Here is a 22,912-nt window from a genome sequence, read left to right as displayed (position 1 = left end):
AAATGTTTCCTTTTAAAATGCATGATAATCATAATCAAGACAAAATTTGTCCTGTTATTTATTTTCAAAATGATTGTACATGTTTAGCAGACTTTTGATTTAAATCCCCAGTGATATATTGGAGACAGATGTTTAGATGACCTCATGTTTAAAGTAATGTTATATTTGGACACAAGATTAAATTTTCCTTAAAATCTTTCCCTATAAGCTAAACTATGTGGTAGTATACAAAAACTAATCAATGACTTGCAGTGGATTAATGCAATTCCTGTATTTTAAATAAAAATTTCTATCTTTTATGGAATTCCACACAGTACCAAGGAGCTGATTATGAAACAGCTGTTTACAAATGAAAATATTGTTTTTGGCTGGCCAGCTAAATGGGAAACAGATTTGAAAAGTTCCATGAATTTGAATGCAAATTTACCATATCATTTATACTGAACCAAAGAACATTGGTAAAATGTTGCAACATAGTTTACTAAAAATTCAGTTCAAGACTGTATTGTAAGATATATATAAATATTGAAAATAATTTTTCTTTTTAAAAACATATTCTTCATGCAAATCAATGTATAATATGTAGGTAATACATTCTGAATTTTTTAGGGCGCTTATAAACAACTTTATCGTTTCAATGAAGAGAAATTAGCGGATGCAACTATTAGGATAGCATAGGCAGTTGGTTGGAATGAAATAGATAAAATACAAGAGATATTGTCTAAAGACAATAAAATAGGGCCAGGGATTTAGCTCAGTGGTTCCGCTGCCTGCCTTGCAAGCACAAGGTCCCGAGTTCGATCCTCGGTACCAAAAAAAAAAAAAAAAAAAAAAGACAAAATAATGTATGTGAACACATATGTTTAAAATACAACTATTTAGGGCCAGAGATTTAGCTCAGTGGTTTCACTGCCTGCTGCGCAAGTGCAAGGACCTGAGTTCGATCCCTGGTACCAAAAAAAAAAGATATAACTATTTAAATATTAGCATAGTGTCATTTTTATTAGCAGCTAGAGTGCTATATAGTGAAAATGATATTGCTATTGGAAAATTTAATTTAAAAAATGGCCCGCAATAAAAACCACATTTCCTCTTAAATTTTGAAGTTATTAAAATTGTTTATTTTGGAAATTAGTTTATATAAAAATATTTGACCTAAAGACCTAATGCTATGAATTTGAATATTACTCTTTTGAATGTCAAAATTCATAAATAAGGTAGTTCACTAGTTAAAACTTTTAGAACTATTGCTCATTTGTTTGTTTTTTCTTTATCTCTTTGATTATCTTTCTTCCTGATTTCAGTTTTCTGAAAATGGGATCATGTTCCTTCAGTAACTTAAAAAAAAAATCACTTGGGAAAATAAATGCTTTTGGGGGCATGTGACGTAATTCTGGTTCTTTTGTAACCATGTAATACCCGAAGTGATTGGTCACCATCAATACCCTAATTGGTTGGGAGAAACACTCAACAGAGAAGGAAGTAAAATACATAAAAAATAATTTAAGAGATACTTTTTGGGACAAAATTAAAGAAAAAAGAATGTAGGAATGCAGGTAACATAAATAAAAACATTTAAAATTGAACACTAATATTTTATTGACATTGATGATATATCCTTAATGGATGATCCACCTTTAGCATACTTTAATTTTTTTCTACATATTTTACTGAGTGTTAGTAGTTAACAAATACCTGCAAGATAGTTCACTGACATACATTTATGTTAAATGATGGTAGACTATATAAATTTAAAGGAAAAACTGATGGTGTACGGTGACTTTAATGGCATATCTTTTTTTTTTTTTTTAGAATAGTAAGTTAATGACCACTTCTAGACTAGGCAAAATATACAATGATGATGGCTTATTGACTCCTGCCCATATTCGTAATGTCTTTCCTCATGATGCTATAATGTAGTGATATGTAAAAGTCAGGCAGTTGGCACAAATGAGGATGCATTTGAGAGCTAGTAATTGAAATTTTTTCATTTACTTTTTACTTCATTCTAATGTATTCACATATATTTTATAAACAATGAAAAACTTCTTTAAGAAAATAAGCTAATTGGGGCCAGGGATTTAGCTTAGTGGTTCTGCTGCCTGCCTCACAAGCACAAGGTCCCGAGTTCGATCCAGGTACCAAAAAAAAAGAAAAGAAGCCAATGTCTCTGGGTCTCTGGTATTTCTATATGCTGAGTGAAATTAAATTCTGAAAAGACATGTAATTGATATAAAGGAATAACACCTAGAAATAAGTGTAATACTTTGATATCACTTCTTTAAAAAATCAGTGTCATATGAATTTTTAAAATTTTGTTTTATTTATTTATTTAAATTAATTTTATCGGTACATTTTAGGTATACAATATAATGACATTCATTACTGGAAATTTGCACTGTATGTAATCTCTTTTGGTTCGTAGTTTTTCCGTATTCCCCTGCCCTCCCTTTAACCCCTTCATCCCTCCCTATTTACAAAGACTTTGTTTCCATTTTTTCTTTTTCTCATATTAATTCCATTCCCTTCTTTCCTTTCCCCTACCCCTCCCACGTCCTCTTCCCTTTGCCCCTTTTCTTCCTATTTCACATTGTCTATTATACTACGCTTTCAGTTTCTCACACTAGAAAAACAATTCGGCACTTACATATATGTGTCCTATTTATTTCACTTAAGAGTATCACCTGAATGTGTATCTGTTTACCTAGAAATGTCTCTAATTTCTTGTTTTTTATGGCTGAGTAGTACTCCATTTTATTAAAAAAAAATGAAATCTTCTTTATCCAGTCTCCAGTTGATAGGCATTTGGGCTGCTTCCAAGTTTTGGCTATTACAAACTGTGCTACTATGAACATTGGTGCACATATATCACTGTGGTATGATTCTTTTAATTCTTTGGGGAAGATCCCCAGCAGTGGAATAGCAGGGTCAAATGGGACTTGCAGTCCTAGTTCTTTGAGGTATCTCCATACTGATTTCCACAGTGGTTGACCAGTCTATACTCCCACCAGCAGTGGAGCTGTGTTCCTCTTTCCCCACAGCCTCGCCAGCATTTCTGTTTTAAAAATTAATTTTATTGGTACATTTTAGGTATAGAATATAATGAGATTCATCATTGGAGGTTTGTACCTTTACGTAATATATCTTGATTCTTATTTTTTCCCCTATTCCCCTGCCCTCCCTTCTACCCCTCCACCCCTTTCTATTTACAAAGACTTTGTCTCCATTTTTTCTCATATTTTTTCCTTTCCTTTCTTTCCTTTCCACTACCCCTCCTACTTCCCTTTCCCCTTCCTCTTTGCACCTTTTCTTCCTATTTTTTGCACCTTTTCTTCCTATTTCATGTTATCTATTATACATTTTGATCCTTATTTACACTTTCAGTTTCTCACACCAGAGAAACTATTCAGTATTTACACATGTGTGTCCTATTTATTTTACTTAAGAGTATGCACTCAATTTGCATCCATTTAGCTATAAATGTCTCTAATTTCTCATTCTTTATGGCTGAGTAGTACTCCATTTTATAAAGAAAACACCACATTTTGTTTATCCAGTCTCCAGTTCTTGGGCAACTGGGCTGTTTCCAAGTTGTAGCTATTACAAATTGTGCTGCTATGAACATGGGTGCACATAGGCCACTGTGGTATGATTGTTTTGATTTTTTGGGGAAGACACACAGCAGGGTAATAGCTGGGTCAAATGAGACCTCTAATCCTAGTTCTTTGAGGCATCTCCGTACTGACTTCCACAGAAGTTGCACAAGTCTACACTCCCACTAACAATGGAGAAGGGTTCCTTTCTCCCCACAACCATGCCAACATTTTTTATTGGTTGATTTCATGATAGCAGCCATTCTTTGTGGGGTGAGGTGGAATCTCAGCATTGTTTTCATTTGCATCTATTGAATGACCAGTGATGTTGAACACTTTTTCATATGTTTATTTGCTGTTTCTATTTCTTTGGCTGAGAAATGTCTGTTCATTTCAGGTGCCCATTTTTGGATTGGATCTTCAAATTTGGGAGGTCTGAGTTTTTAAAGTTCTTTATATATTCTAGATAGTAGACCTTTGTCTGAGGAACAGCTGGTGAAAATTTTTTCCACATTGTGGGTTGTCTCTTCACACTGTTGGTGGTTTCTCTTGCTGTGCAGTGTCATATGAATTTTGCCAAATGTGTAATGCCACTAGCTAGTATTAGGGATATGCAAAATAGTTTCTCTTCCCTAAAATCCCTTGTGTTCCACTTATTTATTTTTCACTTCTGCTGATCCACTATCGCTGAATATACTTTTGCCTTTTCCAGAATGTCATGTAGTAGGGATTCTACAGGATATAGGCTTTACAGGCAGGGTTCTTTCATTAAGCAATATACATTCAAGTTTCCTCATGTCTCTTCATGGCTCAATAATTCATTTGTTTTTGACACTAAATAATATTCTGTCATATGGGATGTACAATTTGATTATCCACTAACCTATTATTAAAGGACATCTGTTTGATTCTAAGTTTTGGTTATAAGAAAAGCTGCTATAAACATTTGTGCACAGGTTTTTCTGTGGAAGTGTTTTCAACTCATCTGGGTAAATGGCTAGGAGTGTGATTGCAGGATTGTTGAAATATTTTTCAAGGAACTTAATTGTAACAATATCTCTGGTACTTAGGAATATCTACATCTTTAGTTAATAGTAAGAGAGGAAAAAATTGTTTCCTGGGTTAACATAGGTGAATTCTGGATACATAAATTTTCACTGTCTGTTCTTTCTCTGTTCATAGTCATACTTAGGCATGAAACTATGATTTTTCACTATTTTGCTGAGATTTTAAGGTGAGATAAAAATCGTAATTTGGTAAGATCATTGTAATTAATATTTGAGAATGGGTTATTTTTAAGGACAACAGAGAATATAGCACATAATAAAATTAGTGTGTCTCTCTAGATTATTAAAGATCTGTTTCTAAGTTAAAGTAGGATTTGGTTCTGTGCTAGATGTCATTCCAAGCCTTCAGTTAGATGTATATCCTTTCACCGCCATGAACAACCAAGATATTTATAAACTAAGATATCATTACTACAGATATCAAAGATGGACCAGTAACTGAACTGCTACTATGTGAATGATAATAAGAGTTTTATAATTAGAGCTTAACCAGGTTTTGTAGAACATGAAAGCAATTTCATTTTATATATAATTATGGAAACTAAGAAAGTTAAATAACTCTTACACCTATTGTCAGCAGCAACACTGGAATCCAAATCCAGATAGACTATCTTCATAGATGTCATGAAAAATCATACAAATCTATTTTCTTATGTACTCAACAAAATAATTAAATTGTGTGCTGGAAAAGGGATTAAGTATATGTACTTTTGGATCAATGTTGAGGATATCATAGGATTCAGATTTAGAGACTTGCACACGTTATAGAGATGGCCCAGTAAAAATGACATTTGTAAATTTGCTAAGGGACAAAAGAACAGGAATTATAGAAACAGTAAGAATATTAATAGAATATTAAGTTTGATTATGAAACTTTCCATCAAGGGAATTCATCTGGTAACTTCATGGCTTTAGACCTTTTTTTCTACAATATTTAGTGTTCAGGACCAGAACATGATATCTAATAAAACAGTATACTACAGCAAGAAAACTTTCAGAATGTTAGGACACTTGACTTCTTATAGTAGCTTTGCCTCAGGACCTCAGGGTAATTATTTATCTAAGGGCTATCTTAATTTCTAGAATTATTTGAAATTTTCAATATTCTTCACATAGATTAAAGTTTGGTATAAAAGGCCACATCCTAGGGATTAAATCCTGCTAATTTCTGTGGTATTATTCATGAGCCATCAACCTTTAAGTTATAAAGGAGGTGGGTTTATATTCCTGAATTTTAGGAATAATAAAAACAGCAATTTCAAGGGTTTGCTGTGAAGGTTACATGACTTAGTACAACCAGAGTTGTAAATACTTTATCATATTTAATAGTTCTTTACTAATAACATATCCTTAAGGTCCCCATCATTTAGGATAGAGAAGAATATAAGGGCTATTCTGGAATTAGGAAATTCTGGGGCCAATCATAGAAATAGCTACAATCAGGATGAGTGATGCTGCTTTTCTTATGCCTATATAGAGATTCCAACACAAACAAAAAGAAATTCTTGTTTGGAGTGGAAATTGCCTGAGACTTTAGGAACCATAGATCTAACCATCATCTCTTGATATGACCCTTTACTTCTACTCGAATGAGATAACTCTTTCTACGCTTAGATCTTTCTATTCATTCTCATGCTTTTCTTCATGACATTATCCTGCGTAAATTAGCTTTGTAATGGGCCATTAACCTAAGTTTCAATTTGAGTAGTAGTTCTCATCCTTGGCTGCACATTAGAAGCAGAAATCTCAAGGTCATTTTCCATACTAATTAAATCAAAATATCTGGGTGGGATTCAAGTATCATGCTTCTAAAAACTCTCCAGGTGATTTCATTGAACAGCCGAAGTTAAGATCATTGACCTAAATTAGCCAGCAATTCTTGAAGGGTCTCTTTGACTAAAGTATTCTAAATAGCTAGTAACTCTCTCTTTAGAACTTACAATTTTAGTGTGAAAGGTACTATATTATAGTTGTTGATATACAGCTTAGGTTAAAAGGCCATAAGTCATTTTTATCTCACCACACTCAGATTACTTCTGTCTCTCATTGGTCGGTGCAGATGTTGCTGTGCATCTGAGGGCCTCCACATACGGCTGCTGGCTGACAGCTGCATTGGTTAGTACCAAATATTCAAACATAAAACATGTTGTTTAGTGTGCAGCAATGAGTTTGGACCAGTGCCACACCAGAATGTTCACAAAGGGACCTCAAAGAAGAAATGTCACCACAACAACATGTGTCTGACTCAATGGCATGCCCTAGTGTTACATTAAACAAATTCTTTTTTTTTTTGTTCCTTCTTTCATAGAAACCCACAAAGATTCTGAGGTTAGTCTCCAGGACTGTGTTGAGGGGAAGGGGCATTTAACTTCTTTATATTTTAAAAACTTAAGTGTAATATACATACATAAAAGTGAATAAATAATAAATGTGCTGCTTGCTAAGTTATTCACAGTGTACAAAGTTGTGTAGCCATCACTCCAGTCAAGGAATAGAATAATACCAGAAACCTAGAAGACTCCCATCTCTCCCTATAAACATTACCTTCTCCCTCTTCCCCAAGGTTAGGGCATTTATTTAACTCTGGCTTTTTGTTTTTAGTGGCCAGATTCCCTCTAACTTTGTTTTCAATGAGGTGTATTTTGCTTGCCCATTAGAACTCTTTTACAATTTGGCCACAGCCAGCAGCTCCTTTCTATGGTTATTTTCCCCATCTGTTTGGAATTCACATCCACATTGCATTGTTGCCTCATCTAATCAAGGAAGGGAATGTCTCAAGAGTATGTGCTCCATAAACTACTTAATTTTCTGAAATACTCACTGCCAGGGGCTTAATGAGAAACCACCAAATCTTCTTTGGCTATAAGTCCTAACGGCCCTTATTTCTCAAATAGCCATGTAAATTCATACAAGCTGCTATAAATTTTGAAAAATAATCTTTTATTTTTGCTTACATTGAGGTTCCTATCATATTTGTAGTCATAGTGATTCACTTTACTGTTTATCTTTTTATTTATGATTTAAACATCAACATGTTACATATTCTTATTAGGAGTAGAAAAGTTAAGAATAGTCAGAGGATGGATGTGGTTTGCAGGTTTAACACAGCGACGTGGCTTTCAGCTGTCTTCATGGATGTGTGTCATGGCGCCTCTCTGGGCTCACTGGCCTTTGCTTTCTCTCATTGCTTGGGGGCTGACTGGCACAAAAATGAATCGAGGCTGTCTTAATAACAGGATTCAGTTTTATTTTTATTCTTTGTCATTCTTATAAGATACTATGAATAGTGAGTCCTTGTTTTCTTTTAAAATCTTTTGAAAAGTTTGAAAATAATGCCAGAGGCATTCGTTTTGAGAAAAAATATCAAAATGATTCTCAATCGGAATCAGGGGTTTTCATTCAGCCATGAAATAAATAAGATAGAATAATTACTCTATACTATAATTTAAAAAGACTCAAAATATTTTGAGGGCTGTAAGTATCCTAAGTATTGATTGCCTTCTGGGTGGAACTATTTTGAACACTGCTCTGCTAACTTAAAATTTATTTAATATTAGTGTTTCCATCTCAATCAGGAAATACCGAGCCCTAGGGCAACTCATAGTTGTGTGTTTAGAATCAATCCTTATATTATTTTGAGGGCTTATTATTGTTTAAAAGTGCAAAAGTATGGCTGATGTGAAATATGTTTCATAATCACTTAGGGACAATCCTGAAAGGAACACTGGGTAAGTAAGGGTCATTGCTGAAGGAAGAGCATCATGTTTTCCATTTTCTCACCCAGAACTCTCTTCTAATCCAGACAAATGAAATTGCACAAGATGACTCTTGCCAACAGAAAGTTCAGGATAATAGCAACTCCAAACTTGCTGCTGACCTGCCACCATGTATAAGAAAGCACAGTTCAGTTTATGTCGGTTGTAAATCCAAGAAAGTGTTATGAGACTATAGAGTATAGTTGTGATTTTGTAAATGTTATGAAGTCAGTGTTGGATGAGAAGTTGGGAATTTCTTTAACTAGAAGCAGTGATTATATCTTATCCTTCTAAACCAGCACTTTCCAGCAAATCATTCTGTATTCACAGAAATATCATCTATCTATCTATCTGTCTATCTATCTATCTATATATTGTCCTACACCCTACATAGTAGCCATTACCCACATGAAGTTGTTGAGCACTTAAATATGGCCAGAGGAATAAGGAAATGAATTTTAATCTTATTTAAGTTAAATTAATTTTAGTAGGCACAAGTGTCTTAGTGGCCTCCATATTGGATAGTACTATTTTGGTTATGTCTTTGTGCCACCTAAGAAATAATCCTTACAAGGCAGAATGATGGATCATATTGATTTGCATATTTTCTTTGAAGTTGGGATTCCTTTGTTACTGATAGATCAAAAGAACATAATTCAGTGTAACTCACGTTTCACTTTTGGAAATAATATTCTTAGTAACCTTTTTTTTTTTTTACTTAATAAAACAAATGTATAATCTTACTGTTCTAGAAGCTAGAAGTTCAGACGTCAATGTGTTGGCAGAGATGGTTCTTTCTGGAGGCAGTGAGAGAGAATTTATATTATGCCTCTTTCCTAGCTTCCAGTGGTCGGGCAATCTGAGACATTCCTTGGCTTAAGTAACACAATACTATTTTTAAACCATTGTAGTGTGGACGTTGCTTAAAGACAAATGGCTGTTGACTGAAAGTAACAAGGTAAAAAACAGAAAAACAGACATTTCTTTTTTTAAAATGGATGACTATATTTAACACACAACAAAACCAGAAAACTAGCTTCCAATTGTCTAAATATAGATTATAATATAACTTTTCTCTTATAAATTTGTTTGTTGAATTCTTACATCACTTGTCTTAGAAGCACATTGTCATTGCTTCTCGGCAAATAGCAAAATATTGGGCCTCTCCTAGTCTTTATATTTTTAAGTTTCTACTACTCCTGATGACAAGTAAATATGGCTTTTACTAAGTGTCAATGTATTCCATCCTTACCAAACTAAATCCACAATCTAAAACTGGAATAAGAAATTATGTTGGTTGAACTCTGCTTCTGGATTCCCGACCAGGTTTTTAGTTTTGAGGTTTCCAGACATCAGTTTGTATTATTTGAGACAAGATGATTGAATGTAGCAGTTTTTCAGAGAACTGGGCTTTGTGCTTTTGAAGCCCTACTTTGCATTTGACTTAGGAAGCTACTGGATTTTAAGTTTATATAAGAAGAACAATTTGAGAACCATTCTTACTCTGTGCCAATAGTTAGTAATTGTCTTATACACTTTTAACCTTTCAACACTGAGGGAGAGAAAACCAAACCAAACCAAACCAAACCCACTGAACAACCAACCAACCAACCAAAGAACCCTATAAGTCAAAGACAAAGATCTAGATGCAGGAAAAGTAAAACCTGAGAAGGAGCTCGCAATGCATTTTGTAGCATTAAGTTAAAGTTACAGTCAAAGGAATTTGTTTCAGCCAAATGGTATCTGCATGTATCCACCTTCTCTCTGTAGTGGTAGCCATGAAGTAGAAATTTGTAGTGTTTGGAGAGAGCTATTTCTGGATTTGAATCCAGCTTCTGCCACAACATGGTTATGTGACCTTAGGCAAATTTCTCATGCTCTTTGACCCTTCTTTTCCTCATTTGTAAAACAAAGATTAAAATGTTCACTTTATACTCTTCATAGGATAATATTTTGTCATACCCAAAACGTGGTTGTTAGTAAAAAAATGGTAGTTATTTTTTATCTACCTAATTTAAGGCTGTATTAATGTAACAAATTTTACTTCTATCATTTTAGTTTTTTTCTTTTATCTTAGTGGAACTCAGTAGAAGCAAGGTAGAGATGGGCAAGTGATGTCCCATATTAGTCTTGTAGAAACATGTTTTAATAGTTTCTAGGAGACCCTGGCCATTTTCTTCCATATGAGAGAAATTCCACGATCCTTTTTTTAAGCAGAGACATGTAGCAAAAAATGTAGATCATTAACTTCAGCAAAAGCTCTTGCTGAGAACTCTTTTAAAAAGTGAACCATTGACCATCACAGATTTTTATATGTATGGGAGACTAAAATGTCCTTGTAAGTTCCTTAAGGGAAGGGAAGTGATTAACAAATGTCCTGAATGTCTATCAGTGCTTTATATCTAGCAGCCACTTTGTAAATGCTTGGTAAATTGAATCAAACTGACATGTTTATTTAAACTTTTTGTATAATTGAACATCCTAAGTGTGTAGATATCAATGTGATGACAGTATCTCCTTATTTTTATAATGCATTGCATGTGTTATATAATTTTGCCACAGATATAAAATTATGTATGTTCTTACATAATATATTTTTATGTATATTCTTCATTGTTACAAATTACTTTTCCATGTCTCAATAATTTGTAACATGAAATAGACAGTTGCAATCACAAGCAGAAATTGAAGAATAATTAATATATGTACAATTAAATGAGTTACATAGAAGAATTTCCTTCTTTAGGTATAAAAAGACATAGACCTTGATATTGATCAAATTCCTTTCCAGTGGCTCTAGTAAAGCACTATGTTGTCAAGCCTTTGGCTGATGATTTTGTAGTAGTATGTTATGATCTGATGTCAGTTAGCAGCCAGTTCTGTGATGGTCACACAACTAGTGGTCATTCCTGGCTGCTAATGACATTGCTATTCCACTTCATATGTATACAGATAGCAAATATGCAGGAAGGAAATGCACTGGCCAGGCCACAGTAGAGCATTCACTTTACAATTAGAATGCAAATATAGACAGTGTTTTAACGTAACTTGTGTTAGGATAACAAGAGATGTTCTTAAAGACTTGGAGACCACATCTTTAAATATTATCCATCTATTTGAATGGTCAGACTATATACCATTTAATGGTCAGACTATACAGTAGTTAGAAAATACATAATTTGTATAAAATGGAAGTGTTTCTTTTTAGATATTAGGTGCTTTGATGCTTTTTGATGCTTGCTAAATACTATAGCCTTGAAAGTAACTTTAATATTGTGCATCCCAGTTGATGCCTTTTCACTGTGCTAACCATAAACATAAAATGGGTATTTACTGCATCCGTAGACTTGGAGTCTTTTGAAAAACAAAAGAAAAGAGAAATCTTACTGATATTTTCAGCCTTAGAAATCAAATCCTTAAATTTAAGAGGGGAATCATTATAGCATAGACACGTGCTCAGGACTGGATTTTTGTATTTGCTACAGACAGTAATACATTGGGAAAGTCTGCTTGGTGTTGTATATGCCTTGTGATGTAACCCCAGTCAGTATGAAACTCAGGCCTGCAGTCTTTAGACTGGGCCTTCTATTTACACAACTTAGGCAAAGATGATATGAAATAGAATATTCTGTTTGCTATTCAAAATCCTAAATCAGTGCCCTCTGAAGGAAAAATGAAATAAGAAAGTGCCTTAAAGAAGATATTATTTTTCTTTTAAGATTAACCCAATTAACTTGAAAAATATAGAGAACAATAATGAAGAAAATTAAAATCACTAATAACTCTACCACTCAGTGATAATCATAGATATTTTTATATATTTCCTTATAGTTTTTAGTTTTTGTGTTTATAATTGTATTTATAGGATTTTCATAATATGTTTTGTGAAATTTCATATTTTTGTACTACGTTGTAAGGAAGTATTTCTTTTTTATGAAATAAATGCCATTTCATTGTTTAATAAATGTCATTTCTTAATGAAGTTACCTATAATTTATTTAATCAAATCTGTGTTGTTTGCTACATTGGTTTTTTTCCAGTTTTTCACTATTAAGTGGGAAAATTAAAGAGCTCAATCAGAGGGAGTATCTGTAGGGCAAACAGCATAGGTAAGAGGATTTGTAGAGATTTTCTCTAGTTTCAAAAATTGTTTCATAACAAAGAAAGTCACATTCTTTAATTTCTATAGACCTGAACATTCTTTTCTTGTCAGTGATAGGTGCTTGTTTTCATTTAGTTGTTGATGAATGAAGTTGAGGAATTGGGAGGAAAGTTAGTTCAAAACAGGCTCACTAAGTCTGGCTCCATTTCGGTATCACTCCCTTTTACCTCCTTTCCCCCCTGGATTAAATTAGTCCAAGAAATCACATAGAACATTTTGCAATGATCTTAAAGTCATTTCTTTTTTAAAATGCTAAAGATTTGAAGATACTAAAATGCTTTTAAAAAAAAACAACCAATTTACATTTCTAACCTTCTTCTCATTCATATAATTATATAAATAATTTCCCATTATCTGTGAATATAAGTCCTCAGGTTTTAAGGGCACATATTTCACTTTAAAATTATTCTCCAGAGAAGCAAGTGTCTATTTGATACTGGGTTTTAAGGATAAAGACCTGGTAGCAAATTTTTATCAGGTATATGGACTGATGTATACATATACATACAGATTGTTTTTGTTTTTGTCTTTGTTTTTGGTACCGGGGATCAAACTCAGGTCCTTGTGCTTACAAGGCAGGCAGTGGAACCACTGAGCTAAATCCCCAGCTCCTACATTGTTTTTGTATAAGAAGAAATTTTGGTACTTCTGAGATTAGTGATATTTTAATTTTTGGTACTTTTGGGAAATACGTTCTTGGTTATTGAGGGACAAGAATGTTGGTAAAGTATTTGAGCCACTCTTAGTGAGGGCAAAGGGAAGGAGGATGCAGCCCCTCTTTGGTGAAATCTCACTTGATGCCCAAATGGAGTTAAATTTCCTTTTGTGTGCAGTCTAAACTTTGTATAGGATTCAAACATTATACTCATTACACTACATCATATCATTTCTTTTTATGTCTACAGTTAAAGCTTCCACATGAGATTACTGTAATTATGTACAGCTCTACAATGTGAGTCAGGACTGTGGAGATGTGTACAGTGTGTGATTATTTGTGTCCCTCACAAAATAAGCAGCACCTTGACAGAAGTAATTAATTGGGTTATAATCATTTTTGTCTGCCCAGCACTGAGCAGAGAACCTGGCTCATGATAGCTCATGATGGCTGTTCTTTACTTTCTTTTGAAGAAATAAAAGTAAGACCGTGTCATAGTCGAGCCACATTTCTCTTTGCCCTCCAGACTGTCTTGAGGTAGTTGGTTTCCTCAAGTAAAGAATTTAGGTATGAAAATTTATGTCTCAAACATCATTAGGTAGATGCATAGGTGACTAAACAGACATTGGATTTTTTTTTTAAGTTCTTAACCTGAAGCAGTATTTTTTAAAGTGTGTTTTGGGAAGTATTAGTATTACAAGATACACTTAAGAGTTTTCTCGTTAAGCAACTTTGGGAAACATACTTCTGTTGGAGATTAGCAGAGCATATTAGCATATTAAAAGTTCTGAGAAATGGAACAGTTGTTTATTTCTGTATATAACTTAAGAGTTTTCTAAATGTGTGATCGCATCTATTTTTTAATCTAATATCTATTGGTCTATCTTCTATTTATTTTTAAAAGGAAGTAATGTAGTGTAAAATTTGAAGCTTTGGCTTTGCAGCTAGGATAGAGTTTCAGCTCACTGATTTACTTGTATAACTTTTAGTAAATAATTACCATTAGCAAATAATTACTTCAGGATTCAGTTTTCTCACCTGTAAATTCATTTAATGATAATAACTCTCTCAAAAGACTATTGTGGGCATTAAATGAGCTACCATATAGAAAGTGCATGCACAATGCTTGGTACATGCTATATACTCACTCAAAGTTTGCTATTCTTAGTTTTGTTTATTCTTTAGCATACCCTGAAAAACATTGAGCCACAGATAGGTGTATGAGATGGTGCTATACACCTTGATCTAGTCTTTTTTTATATTATTTTAATTTTATTTTATCTTACTTTTTTATTAAATTCTTTTATTGGTACATTGTAGGTATACAACACAATTACATTTCTCGTTGAGAATTGTACCTTTACATAATGCATCTTGGTTCTTATTTTTTCCCCATTCCTAGCCCTCCCTTCACGCCCTCCACCCTTCCCTATTTGCAAAGACTTTCTTTCCATTTTTTCCATTTCTCATCATTTTTCCTTTCCCTTCTTTCCTTTCCCCTGCCCCTCCCACTACCCTTACCCCTTTGGACCTTTTCTTCCTATTTTACATTATCGATTATTCATTCTAATCATTGGTACATTTTAGGTATACAATATAATGACATTCATCATTGGAAATTGGCACCTTTACATAGTCTCCCTTGGTTCTTATTTTTCACCCTTTCCCAGCCTCCCTTCAACCCCTCCATTCCTCCCTATTTACAAAGATTTTGTTCCTATTTTTCCATTTTCTCACATTAATCCCATTCCCTTCTATCCTTTCCCCTAGCCCTCCCACTTCCTTCCCCTTTGCCCCTTTTCTTCCTATTTCGCGTTACCTATTATACATTTAGTCCTTATTTACACTTTCAGTTTCTCACACCAGAGAAACTATTCAGTATTTATTCATGTGTGTCCTATTTATTTCACTCAAGAGTATCGCCTCAATGTGCATCCACTTAGCTATAAATGTCTCTAATTTGTCATTTTCTATGGCTGAGTAGTACTCCATTTTATTAAAGAACCACATTTTCTTTATCCAGTCTCCAGTTGATGGGCATTTGGGCTGTTTCCAAGTTTTAGCTATCACAAACTGCGCTGCTATGTACATGGGTGCACATATATCACTGTGGTATGATTCTTTTAATTCTTTGGGGAAGATCCTCAGCAGTGGAATAGTGGGGTCAAATGGGACTTCCAGTCCCAGTTCTTTGAGGTATCTCCATACTGATTTCCACAGTGGTTGACCAGTCTACACTCCCACCAGCAGTGGAGCAGGGTTCCTCTTTCCGCACAGCCCCGTCAGCATTTGTTGTTGGTTGATTTCATGATAGCAGCCATTCTTTCTGGAGTGAAGTGGAATCTCAGCATTGTTTTCATTTGCATCTCTCGAAAGACTAGTGATGTTGAACATTTTTTCATGTATTTATTTCCTGTTTCTACTTCTTTGTCTGAGAAATGTCTGTTCATTTCAGATGGCCATTTTTGGATTGAGTCTTTAAATTTGGGAGGTCTGATCTTTTTAAGTTCTTTATAGATTCGAGATAGTAGACATTTGTCTGAGGAAGAGCAGGTGAAGATTTTTTCCCACATTGTAGGTTGTCTCTTCACACTGCTGGTGGTTTCTCTTGCTGTGCAGAAGCCTTTTAATAAGAAGAGATCCCACTTGTTGATTGTTTGTGCTAGTTCACGGGCAACTGAGGTTTTGTTCATAAAATCTTTTCCCACACTGATGTCTTCCAGGGTTCTACCTAAGCTCTGTTCCAAATGGTTCAGAGTTTTTATTTTAATATTTAGATCTTTAATCCATTTTGATTTTAGTTTAGTGCATGGTGAGAGATACAGGTCTAGTTTTAATCTTTGGCAAGTTGAAGCCCAATTTTTCCAGCACCATTTATTAAAGAGGCTATTTTTCCTCCAGTGAGGGTGTTTGGCTCCTTTATCAAAGATGAGATAGCTGAGTGTGTCTGGCATTGTTTCTGCATCTTCTAATCTGTTCCACTGGTGCTCAGGTCTGTTTCTTTGCCAGTACCATGCTGTTTTTATCACAGTAGCTTTGTAGTAGAGTTGCAGGTTGGGGATTGTGATACCCCCTGCCATGTCTCTGCTACCTAGAATTGCTTTTGCTATTCTGAGTCTCTTCTTGTTCCAAATGAATTTTTGGATTGTTTTCTCAAGGTCCATGAAGTATGCTGCTGGGATCTCAATTGGAATTGCATTAAATCTATATAGCAGTTTTGGAAATATGGCCATTTTCACTATATTAATCCTTCCTACTCAGGAGCAGAGGACCTCTGTCCATTTTCTGATATCATCTTCAATCTCTCTTTTCAGAGTGCCATAGTTTTCAGAGAAGAGGTCTTTGATTTAATTCATTAGGTCGATTCCTACGTATTTCAGTCTTTTGGATGCTATTGTGAAAGGAATTATTTTCCCTGTTTCCTGCTCAGTGATTCTGTCATTGGTGTAGAGGAAAGCTATTGATTTTTGTGTGTTGACCTTGTAACCAGCTCCTTGACTGAATTTGGTTATTAAGTCTAGAAGACTTTTGGTGGAGTTCTTGGGGTCTTCTATATAGAGTGTCATGTCATCTGCCAATAATGACAATTTGACTTCTTCATTTCCTGTCTTTATTCCTTTTATTTCTTTCTCTTGTCTAATTGCCATGGCTAATGTTTCCAGAACTATATTGAACAAGAGTGGTGATAGTGGACATCCTTGTCTTGTTCCTGATTTTAGTGTGAAGGATTTCAGTTTTTGACCATTTAGTATGATATTGGCTGTTGGTTTTTCATAGATGGCTTCTATCAGTTTGAGGTAGAGACCATCTATTCCAAGTTTTTGTAGGGTTTTTATCATAAATGCATGTTGGATTTTGTCAAATGCTTTTTCTGCATCTATGGAGATAATCATATGGTTTTTGTCCTTGGCTCTATTGATATAGTGTATTACATTGATTAATTTGCATATATTGAACCATCCCTGCATCCCTGGGATGAATCCCACTTGATCAGGGTGTATGATCTTCTTGATGATCTTCTGCATTCTGTTTGCCATTATCTTATTAAGGATTTTTTCATCTATGTTCGTTAGTGAGATAGGCCTATAGTTCTCCTTTTCGGTTGGGTCTTTCTCTGCTTTGGGGATCAAGGTGATGCTTGCTTCCAGGAATGAATTTGGGAATATTGTTTCCCTTTCAATTTCATTGAAGAGTTTAAACAGTAGTGGCAGCAGTTCCTCTCTAAATGTTTTGTAGAATTCAGCAGTGAAGCCATCAGGGCCCGGGCTTTTCTTAGTTGATAAGTTTTTAATTACATTTTCAATTTCATTGGTTGATATTGGGTTGTTCAGAATTTTTAGGTCTTCTTCATTCAACTTTGGTAATTCATATGTGTCTAGGAATCTGTCTATTTCTTCTGTGTTGTCCGCCTTATTGGCATATAGGTTCTGGAAGTAGGTATTGATGATCCTCTGGATTTCTGCTGGTTCTGTTGTAATTTCACCCTTTTCCTTCCTAATTGCATGGATTTGGGCCTTTTCTTTCCTTTTTTTGACAAGGTTGGCTAAAGGTTGGTCAATTTTGTTGATTCTTTCGAAGAACCAACTCTTGGCTTCATTGATTTTTTGTATCGTTCTCTTAGTCTCCATTGCATTGATTTCTCCTCTGATCTTTATAATTTCCGCCCCTGTATGAGCTTTGGGGTTATCCTGCTCTTCTTTTTCTAGAAGCTTGAGGTGCAGCATCAGGTTGTTTAATTGGGCTCATTCTGTTTTCCTAATATGCATATTCACTGCTATGGATATGTGTGTCCCATAGTGTCCGATATGTTGTAATGTCATTGTCATTTAATTGAAGGAACTGTCTGATTTCTTCTTTAATTTCCTGTGTGACCCATTGGTTATTCAGAAGTGTGTTGTTCAATTTCCACCTGTTTATGAAATTTTTTGAGTTTCTTTGCTATGGATCTACAATTTCACCTCACTATGTTCTGATAATATACAGGGGATAACTTCAATTCCTTTGCACTTACTTAAACATGTTCTGTGTGTGAGTATGTGGTCTATTTTGGAGAATGACCCATGTGCAGCTGAGAAGAATGTGTATTCTGATTTTGTGGGGTGAAAGACTCTGTAAACATCTGTTAAGTTCATTTGTTCAAGAGTTCGATTGAGTCCTAGTATTTCATTACTTATTTTTAGTCTAGTTGATCTATCTATTTGTGACAGTGGGGTGTTGAGGTCCCCCACTACAATTGTATTAGTGCATATATGACTTTTCATGTCTGTTAGCATTTGTTTTATATAGTTGGGTGCACTAGTGTTTGGTGCATAGATATTTATGATTGTCATCTCTTCCTCTTGGATTGTTCCCTTTACAAGGATGTAGTGTCCTTCTTCATCTCTCTTCATCAGTGTTAGTTTCAAATCTACTTGATCTGCAAAGAGGATAGCTACTCCTGCTTTTTTTCGGGTTCCTGTCCCATGGAGTATTGTTTTCCACCCTTTCACTTTCAGTCTATGAGTTTCCTTTTGAATGAAGTGTGTTTCTTGTATGCAGCATATTGTTGGATTTTGCTTCTTGACCCATTCTGCCAGTCTATTTCTTTTGATTGGTGAATTGAGACCATTAACGTTGGTGGTTATAACTGAAACGTATTGACTTGTCATTGCCATGACTTTTTCTTTTTGTTGGGTTCTCCCCCTTTCCATTTAATTTCTTGTCATGCCAGATGGGCTCATTCTGCTTTGCTTCCTGGGGTTGTGAACCTCAATGTCTGTTCCTAGAATATTGTGTAAAATTTTTTGGAGTGCTGGTTTGGTATTCACGGAGTTCCTAAGGTGCTCTTTGTCATGAAAGTATCTTATTTCTCCATCCATTTTGAAAGCTAGTTTTGCAGGGTACATCAATCTGGGTTGGAGGCTGTTTTCTTTTAGGGTTTGGAATATGTCACTCCAAGCTCTTCTTGCCTTGATGGTTTGTGTTGAGAAGACTACTGTGATTCTGATGGGCTTTCCTTTATATGTGATTTGTTTCTTTTCTCTGACTGCTTGGAGAACTTTGTTCTTCTGTTGTGTTTCTGGAATCTTAACAATTATATGCCTATGTGTAGATTTGTTTTGATGAAGGCTATTTGGAGTCCTATATGCCTCACTTATCTGTATGTCAAGCTCTTTTCCCCTGCTTGGGAAGTTTTCTGTCATTATTTCTGTGAAGAGATTTTTTTATGTCATCTGCACTCTCTCCTGTTTCTTCATTGAGCCCAATCAGTCTTATGGTATTCTTCTTTGCATCATCTAGCAGCTGCTGGATTGATTTCTCATATTCCCTTATAATTTTGAAGCAATTTTTCTTTTCCTGGTCACTAATTGCAATCTTATCTTCTATATCTGAAATTCTGTCCTCACATTGGCTCATTCTGCTGTGTAGACATTCAATGAAGTTTTTCATATCCTGAAAATCTATTTGCATCTGTTTTATGGATTCCATTTGTTTCTTATGTTGGGATTCTATCATGTTCCTGAGCTCCTCTCTAGATTTATTAATCATGTCTTGCACTAGGGGCACAATTTCTCCTGTTATCTGAGAAATTATTTCTGATTTCATTTTTTCCAGATCCCCTTTTGTTGCCAGTTCAGTGGGTCCAGGTGGTTGAGTATCAGAGAGTTCCATCTCATTTCCCTTTGGGGTTGCTGTAGGTGATCTGGAAGTCTGGTTTTGAGACTTATTTACATGTTTTCTCATTTTCAGTGGGGCAGGGGCCTGTTACCACCTGCATGGATTACCTCCGCTGAGCTAGGAGAGGTGGGACAGAGGCCAGGAGCAGCGGTAGGGATGGTGACCCAAAAGTCCTTTCCTGTGGGCTGGGAGCAGCGGGAGGGATGGTAGCTGGGAAGCCCCTTCCTCTGGACCAGAAGCAGTGGGATGGCGGCTCAGAATCCCCTACCTCTGGGTCAGGAGTGGTCGGAGGGATGGTGGCCCGGAAGCCCCTTCCTCTGGGCTAGGAGCAGCAGGACAGAAGGTGGCTCAAAAACCCTTTCCTTTGGGCTGGGAGCAGTGGGAGGGATGGTGGCCGGGAAGCCCCTTCTTCTGGACCAGGAGCAAGGGACAGTGGCTCAGAAGCCCCTACCTCTGGGCTGGGAGCAGCGGGACTCAGTACCATGGTCTGGTGGTCTGGTGTCCTCTGCTTCTTTGTAGTGTGGAACCAGGTGGCTGCCTATCTGCCGCGGGGTGATTCGGCATCTTCTGCATGACTCGAGACCTATGTAGGGCGTGCACAGATCTGCCTCTCTGCAGCTGTCTGATTTGGCATGTTCTGTGCCACTCAGGACCTCGGTAGGGCGTGGGCAGACCTGCCTGTCTGCAGCGGGGTGATTCGGCATCTTCCACGCGACTCGGGACCTCAGTAGGGCGTGCTCCACTCCCTTTTTTAAAAAGTATTTTTTGCCAGCTTCAGATTCATTTATTTATTTTTATAAGTTTTTACCAAGTTACCTATCATAAGTACAGATTAACAGCCAGACTAATGGTCCAAAAATATATAAAAAATACATAAGACAATTATACTAAATCAAGGCACACTTTTAGCCTTGATCTAGTCTTACTCAGTGATTACATCAGTGATTAAATGATTACTTTACAACTCTTACATTTATCTCTTCCACTGTATTTCTGTAGTACTTTGTTCTTTTCTTATGTTTGTACTGTCCTCAAGTTAATTCCCTCGTGTCTTTTTTCCTGTTTGTTTGGTTTTTTTGGTACTGGGGATTGAACTCAGGACTTTGTGCTTGCAAGGCAGGTGGCAGAACCACTGAGCTAAATCCCTGGGCCTCTTCTCTGTTTTTGATGGAAAGATTTTAAGAAACAGAAGATATACATAAAACAATGGTAAAGATGATGAAGGGCTTAGAGGCTGTTATTATGGTGATATTTACTCTGAAAAATAGAACTTAATAAAGAATTATAAGATGCAAGATGTATTAGACTTCTGCATAACTACAGGATGCATAATGAGATCTATGGAAAAGAGGTACACAGTGTTTTAAATATAAGGAATGGTTTAACAATCAGAGGAAACCATCTTGAGAAAAAAATGATTTCTCATCAAAGAAGACTTTCAGAGGTGTCAGAAAGGAGTTTGAAGACTTGTTAAGGCATGGCATCACCCTGTTTGTTCTGGTGATAATGGTGATAATCAAGAGGTTTAAAACTGCAGGATATACCAGAGGCCCACCATTCCATCGGTGAGTGCGTGCAGATCCCAGGGAGCAACTCCATGGCCCAGACTAGTGATGCTGCAGGCATATCCCAACTGGGGTCCACCCCAACACCAGAGGATCCAGCACAACTCCCCAGGACAGGAGCCTGCCCAGAGAGGAGCTAAACGGGCACATGGGCTCATGCCAGAGGCCCACCATTCCATCCCTAAGTGCATACAGATCCGTGGGAGCAGCTGTGTGGCCTGTACCAGGGTGGCTGTGGGAGGATCCCAGCTGGGGCTCCACCTGGATCCCAAAGGGTTGGGCACACCTGCCCAAGCCAAAGGCCCGCCCAGAAAGGGGCTGCCCAGGCAAACAGGCTTTAGCCAGAGGCTCTCCATACCATCAGGCACAGCCTGGGACCAGCCTGGAGAAGAGCTATACAGGCACACAAGCAATAACCAGAGGCTTGCCCCCATACCATTCATAACTGCTAGGAGACCCTAGCCAAAGCCTGTGCAGACAATAGAAACTGGGGTACACAGTCCCCAGACAATGGTACATAGGGGCCCCAGCGACAGGCATGCCTACATACCATCCCAAGTGTGCTCAGGCCCCATCCAGAAGCCCGCCCAGACAACTGGTCAGCTCACGAATCTAGAAGGCCACCACTCTGAACCCAAGAATTGTTGTACTGGTGAGCAACAGAGAAAAGTCTGCTCAGTAGCTTGCTGAGAATTCAAGACCACTGGGTGAGCAAAAAGGTGCCTCAAAAAAGACACAGCAGGATGGATCTGTTGAAATGAGAAGACATGTAAGTAAGTCATAAAACCAGACTTCCACATCACATAAGGGAACCCCAAAGGGCAACCACATGGAACAGTCTGATACTCAACCACCTGGACTTCCTGAATTGGCAACGAAAGGGGACCTGGAAATAATGAAGTCAGAAATAATTTCTCAGATAACAGCAGAGGTTGTGCCCATAGTATAAGACATGATTAATAAATCTAGAGCAGACACAGTTAAAAAAAATAGAGGATCTGAGGAACATGATGGAATCCCAACATAGGAAATAAATGGAATCCATAAAACAGAAGCAAACAGATTTCCAGGAGATTAAAAACTCCACTGAAACTTTATGCAGCAGACTGAGCCAATGGGAGGATAGAATTTCAGATATAGAAGATAGGATTGCAATTAGTGACCAGGAAAAGAAAAAATTTCTTTAAAACAGTAAGGGGGCACAAGAAATCAATCCAGCAGCTGCCAGAAGATGCAAAGAATAACAGCAGAGTGATTGGAGTCAAGGAAGAAACAGAAGAGAGTGCAGATGAAATAAAAAAACTGTTCACAGAAGTAATGGCAGAAACTTCCCAAATAGGGGAGAAGAACATGACATAGTGATACATGAGGCATATAGGACTCCAACTAGCTGTGATCAAAAAAAAATCTACTCATAGGCATATAATAGTTAAGATTCCAGAAACTCAACAGAAGAAC

At 36.3% G+C, this 22,912-nt stretch overlaps 1 protein-coding gene across 10 annotated transcripts in view; it reads left to right on the top strand.

Annotated features, from left to right (window-relative positions):
- The window catches only part of LOC147822299 (uncharacterized), a 390,614-nt gene that overhangs the window by 33,649 nt on the left and 334,053 nt on the right, over window positions 1-22,912 (top strand). The window contains exon 2 of one of the 10 annotated variants that reach the window (XM_087197285.1): window positions 1-22,912. This exon is cut by the window's left edge and continues 31,506 nt beyond it; it is cut by the window's right edge and continues 19,246 nt beyond it. The exons of the other annotated variants lie outside the window; for them this stretch is intronic. The gene's annotated coding sequence lies outside the window, so the exon portion shown is untranslated. 10 annotated transcript variants of the gene reach the window in all.

The sequence above is a fragment of the Heterocephalus glaber genome, unplaced genomic scaffold (assembly GCF_053883595.1).
Source record: "Heterocephalus glaber isolate CG9 unplaced genomic scaffold, H.glaber_assembly_v1.0 deba00001663, whole genome shotgun sequence".
Lineage (NCBI taxonomy): Eukaryota > Metazoa > Chordata > Mammalia > Rodentia > Bathyergidae > Heterocephalus > Heterocephalus glaber.
Note: the sequence above shows the minus strand (reverse complement) of the source record. Positions and strands in the feature narration are given on the sequence as shown.